This window comes from Hemitrygon akajei, unplaced genomic scaffold (assembly GCF_048418815.1).
Source record: "Hemitrygon akajei unplaced genomic scaffold, sHemAka1.3 Scf000037, whole genome shotgun sequence".
In the NCBI taxonomy this organism is placed as follows: domain Eukaryota; kingdom Metazoa; phylum Chordata; class Chondrichthyes; order Myliobatiformes; family Dasyatidae; genus Hemitrygon; species Hemitrygon akajei.
This window is the reverse complement of record NW_027331923.1, coordinates 9,699,807-9,705,867: the sequence shown is the minus strand read 5'-3', so window position 1 is coordinate 9,705,867 and position 6,061 is coordinate 9,699,807.

Sequence of the window (6,061 nt, the reverse complement as noted above, 5' to 3'; positions counted from 1 at the left end):
ATTGGCCTTCATCAATTGTGGAATTGAACTTAGGAGCCGAGAGGTAATGTTGCAGCTATATAGGACCCTGGTCAGACCCCACTTGGGCTACGGTGTTCCGTTCTGGTCGCCTCACTACAGGAAGGACGTGGAAACCATTGAAATGGTGCAGAGGAAATTTACAAGAATGTTGCCTGGATTGGGGATCATGGATTATGAAAACAGGTTGAGTGAACTCGGCCTTTTCTCCTTGGAGCGACGGAAGATGAGAGGTGACTTGAGAGAGGTGTACAAGATGATGAGAGGTATTGATCCTGTGGATAGTCGGAGGCATTTTGCCATAGCTGAAATGGCTAGCACGAGAGGGCACAGTTTTAAGATGCTTCTAAGTAGGTACAGAGGAGATGTCGGGTCCCGCCGAGGTACAGGAGCCTGTCTGTTGTGGCGGACGGAGCGGAAGTGCTCGACGAAGCTGTCCCCCAATCTGCGGCAGGTCTCGCCGATGTAGAGGAGACCCGAAGCAGATTGGGGGACCGCTTCATCGAGCACCTCCGCTCCGTCCGCCACAACAGACAGGATCTCCCGGTTATTACCCACTTCAACTCTGCTTCCCATTCCCATTCGGATATGTCCATACACGGCCTCCTCTACTGCCACCATGAGGCCAAACTCAGGTTGGACGAGTAACACCTCATATACCGCCTGGGTAGTTTCCAGCCCCTTGGTATGAACATCGAATTCTCCAACTTCTGGTAATTCCCTCCCTCTCCCTTCCACCATCCCACTTTGACTCTGCCTCCTCTTCTAGTAGACTATCACCTCTTTCATTTTCTGCCTTCTTCTACAACCAATTGTGTTTTCCCTTTACATTCCTTCTTAAATTCTCCTGCCTAACCCCTCCCCCTCCTCCAACCCTTGATCTTCCTTCTACTTTTTCACCTGGAACCTTCCATCCTCCCCTACCTTCTTTATAGGGCCCCTGCCCCCTCCTTCTTCAGACCTAACGAAGGGTCTTGGCCCGAAACGTTGACTGCTCGTTTCCACGGATGCTGCCCGACCCGTTGAGTTCATCCAGCTTGTTCGTATGAGAAGATCTGGAGCCCGGACCGGATACATTGAAGCTGCATCTGGTTGCGCTTACGTAACACTGACCCCTGCTGTTATTGGGTGTAGTGCCTGTCGCTCAAATGGGAACTCAGAGGGTGATTAGTTTATGTGAACGTCAGTCAGCCTTCCTGTCTTTATGAGTTTGGATTTGGATTTATAACGGGACAGGAAGCAAATTGGGAGAAATGTGAGTTTTTATGTGATGGTGCATCAGTCTCCGAGTTACATTATTAACAATAAAAGGGCAAAGGCCGTGGTGAGGAAGTAGGTGATTTACTGGAGGTTATATGGAGATAATATTGGAAGGGATATCAAACTTGGAATTGTTTAGGATATGATTTAGAAAACGGGGGGATTTGTGGGGATCATAATATTCCAGTGTTGATTAATGAGGGCAAAATGATTGTTACTGAAACAGGGAAGGTTGTGTTACTGGCTGGGTCATTTGTTGAGATTCATAATCAGGATAATTTAAGTGAAGAAGTTAAACAATGTAGGGATATGTTTTTCAGTGCTGGAATGATGTGCTGGAAGTCAGCTGTAGCAATGATAGTATCACTGATGGAGAGATTTCTTTGTATGAATTTAAGAAGTCTATTAATAATGCAGGTCAGGTGTCCCCAGGACAGAGTGATATTTGAAATTGTAATTGTATATAATTCACTTTTGTGCAAATATTAAATGTTTGAATTGTGCATCCGCTTTCCTCATGGAAAATTGAAATTGTAGTGCCTATTCTAAAACCTGGCAGATCCCCATTTGATCCTTCTAGTAAAGGGCCTATATCGTGAATGTCTCATTTATGTAAACTTATGGAATGTATGGTAATCAAGCGCTTGAGTTATATTTTGGAAGGAGTGGTGATAAAGTGTTTTATTAGAGTGGATTTTGGAAGGGTGACATGACATGAGATTCAGTTTTAGATTTGGAAGATGATATTCGGAAAACACAATTAAAGATGTTGTAATAGCAGTATTTCTTGATACTGAAAAGGGAAATGATATGGAAGAAAGGACTTTTGATTAAATTAGGAGTGAGGGGGACATTGTATAATTTTTTGAGTTGTTTTTTGGATGGACTGTCCAAGTATCGGTCGGCATGTTATGTTTCTGTTTCTATGAGATAGAGAATGGGATCCCACAAGGCAGTATTTGTAGCCCTTCATTATTTAATATTATGATTATTGATATTTTCGCAGATGGGAAAATGGGATACCCTGGGTAAATCACAATATACAGATGACGTAGCTTTATAGATTAGAGGTATTAATTGCAATTTACAATTAATAGGTCAAACAGTGGGCAGATTGATGAGGATTTTCAGCTTTCAGTCATTAAAATACATTATGTGGTTTACAAACAGCATTAATAGACTTGCACTTGATTTTAAATTATATGATTAATGTCTTGAGGAAGTGTCAGTGGTAAGATTTCTCAGTATGTGGATGGATAATAAGCTGACGTGGAAGCACCTATCAGTAAAATAATTGATAAATGTAAAGTAGCTTTAAATCTCCTCAGACATCTATGTGGGTATTCTTGGGTGCAACTTGAAAATCTTTGTTGACCAATTATATTTGTTTAATTTGATCTGATCTTGATTATGTCTGTGTGGCTTATGGATCAGCTTCATCTTCAAATTAAAAATGTTTGTATGTGATACAATTACAGACTTTAAGATTGTGTTCTGGTGCGGTAATGTTGTCTCCTGTTTTGGCTTTACTGAGTCCAATGGGACAATTGCCCTCAAAGTAACAGAGGTTCAAGTTGATGTCAACATACTGGATTAATTTGCGGGACAAGGAAATGATCATCCTGTTAAAGGTGTGCTGGAGGACGGCTGGGGACATCACAAGAAGAGTGTTTTTTGTTCTGAGTGGCTGGTTTCTTATCACGCTGGGAATACGGGTGTATTTGATGATACAATATGTCCCACTGTAGCTTTCTCTGTAACCACACCTTGTTTTTTCCAATGACTTCAGTTGATTTTATGTTACACGATCGGATTCGGTTCTGTCTGAGAGTCTGTTGGTTCATTAGTATATTAATGAAAGTTATTATCATATAGTAACTATTTTTACAGATGAATCCAAAGATAAGTTAACTGGGGATGTTGCTGTGGCTGTTTTTGTGTGCCTGAATTGCAGGTAATTATAAAGAAATGGCTTATAGCCATTTATCAGCAAAGGAAGCAGAATTATTTGCCAACAGTTTAGGCTTACAGTGGGTGGAGGAAATTGGTCCTTATAATTTGCTCAGAATACATTTTGGTTTTGATGAGTCTTAAACAGGTCATTCTGGCAGTAGGTCAGATTGACTGTTTGAAACTTGTCAAACGGTATTTCAAATATAAAGTTTGATTTATATGTCTGCACATTATGGGCCCTGCACATCACACTGTTGAGGGAAATAATGATGTTGACGGTTTAGCACTAAAAGCTGTTAAATGTTAAGTTGTTGATATAGACCACTTAGCAAATTAGAAGCTAAAGGGTTGGTGGTGTTAAGAATTAGGGGCTTATGGCAAGACGTAGGATAATGGACATGAGGACAGACACCTTTACAGAATACATAATCCTGTTGGGTTTATAGAAGAAGGGCTTAAAACAAGGGAAGGAATGATATTGACATGACATAGAAATGTCCACACTATGCTTAATTATGCCTTGTAACTAATTGGAAAACTTCATTCTGTGTCGTGTACAGTTTGTCATTATGAAACTGTCAAAACACATACTATTTCAATGTGAAGCGTACAAGGCTGAAGAAAAATCAAATGCAGTCTTCAGTACAATCTTTGCGAGGGTAGATAGTTTTCAGATAAAAACTATTAAATTATGGGACTGACTTTAAATCAATTCACAGTTTGAACTGCAAAAGGCATGTAATAATTTTGTTAAACCTAAGGAACTGACATATAGGGTAGCAAAGGTGAGTGGGATGTTGGATTATTGGGATGCTCTTAAAATCCAACAAAAGGCAATGAAAAAGGCCATAAGAATGGTAAAGACAAAATATGAGGGCAAACTGGCCAATAATATAAATCAGGATACTAAAAGTTTAGTTTTCAGTTACATGAAGAGTGAAAGGGAGATGAGAGTTTATACTAGACCACTGGAAAATGATGCTGGTGAAGTAGTAATGGGGGACAAATAAATGGCAGATGAACTTAATGAACAATCTTCACTGTCTTTTCCGGTCAGCACCGCCCCCACTTGTCCCATTTAACCTGTCTCATTATGGGTGGACTTTAGGACCCGGGGGAGCTCAGGACCCGCCGCCCACAACTTCTGCTGAATCCCCGGTGTTTCTGTTCGGTTGACGGATGCGGTGAACGAGTTAAAATTAATCGATCGACAATTCTCATGTCGTGTTTATTTCACTCCATGGAACCATAGGACACTACAGCACAGAAAACAGGCCATTTGGTGCTTCTAGTCTGTGCGGAAACTTTATTCCGCTCGTCCCATTGACCTGCACCCAGTCCGTAACCCTCCAGACCTCTCCCATCCATGTATCAATCCAATTTATTCTTAGAACTTAAGAGTGATCCCGCATTTACCACGTCAGATGGCAGCTCGTTCCACACTCCCACCACTCTCTGAGTGAAGAAGTTCCTCCTAATGTTCCCCCTAAAGCTTTCCCCTTTCACCCTAAAACCATGTCCTCTCGTAATAAAGTCCTAACCTGTTCAATCTTTCCCTGTAACTCAACCCCTGAAGACCTGGCAACATCTTAGTAAATCTCTGCACTCTTTCAATCTCTCCAGCCTCTCCATGGACACCTCATGTCTGAACTTTCTGAACTAACCTCCCATGTGGGAACTTGTCAAAGGCCTTGCTAAAGTTCATGTAGACAACATCCACAGCCTTTCCTTCACCAACTTTGTTGGTAACCTCCTCGAAAAACTCTTCGAGATTCATTAAACACGATCTACCATGCACAAAGCCATACTGACCATCCTTAATCAGCCCTTGGCTGTCCAAATACTTGTAAATCCGATCTCTCTGAACATCTTCCAATAATTTACATACTACTGATGTCAGGCTCACTGGCCTGTAATTACCTGGTTTACTATTGGAGCCTTTTTTAAACAATGGAATAACATGAGCTACCCTCCAATCCTCCGGCACTGCACCCGTGGCTGAGGACATTGTAAATATTTCTGTCACGGCCCCTGCAATTTCTACTCTAGTCTCTCTCAAGGTCCGAAGAAATATAAGTCAGGCCCGGGGGATTTATCTACCTTTATGCGCTGTAAGGCAGCAAGCACCTCCTCCTCTTTAATCTACAAATGTTCCATGACACTACTGCTTGTTTCCCTTCCTTCCATATACACTATGCCAGTTTCCTGAGTAAATACTGATGCAAAAAAAAACTGTTTAAGATCTCCCCCATCTAGTAAGGCTCCACACATAGACGACCACTCTGATCTTCTAGGGGACCAATTTTGTCCCTTACTATCCTTTTACTCTTAATATACTTGTAGAAACCCTTCAGGTTTTCCTTCACATTATCTGCCAAAGCCACCTCATGTCTTCTTTTTTCCCTTCCTGATTTCCTTCTTTAGTATTTTCTTACGTTTTCTATACTCTTTAAGTAACTCATTTGTTCTTTGTTGCCTCTACCTGCTATACACCTCTCTCTTTTTCTTAACCAGATCGCCAATATCCCTTGAAAACCAAGGTTCCCTGTGCCTGTTAACTTTGCCTTTAATCCTGGCAGGAACATGCAAACTCTGCACTCTCAAAATTTCGCCTTTGAAGGCCTTCCACTTACTGAACACATCCTTGTCAGGAAAAAAATTATCCTAATCCACTCTTCCTAGATCCACTTTCATTTCCACAAAAATGGCCCTTCTCCAATTTAGAACCTCAACGCGAGGACCAGACCCATCCTTATCCATAATTAACTTGAAACTAATGACATTATGGTCACTGGACCCAAAATGTTCGCCTAAACATACTTCTGTCACC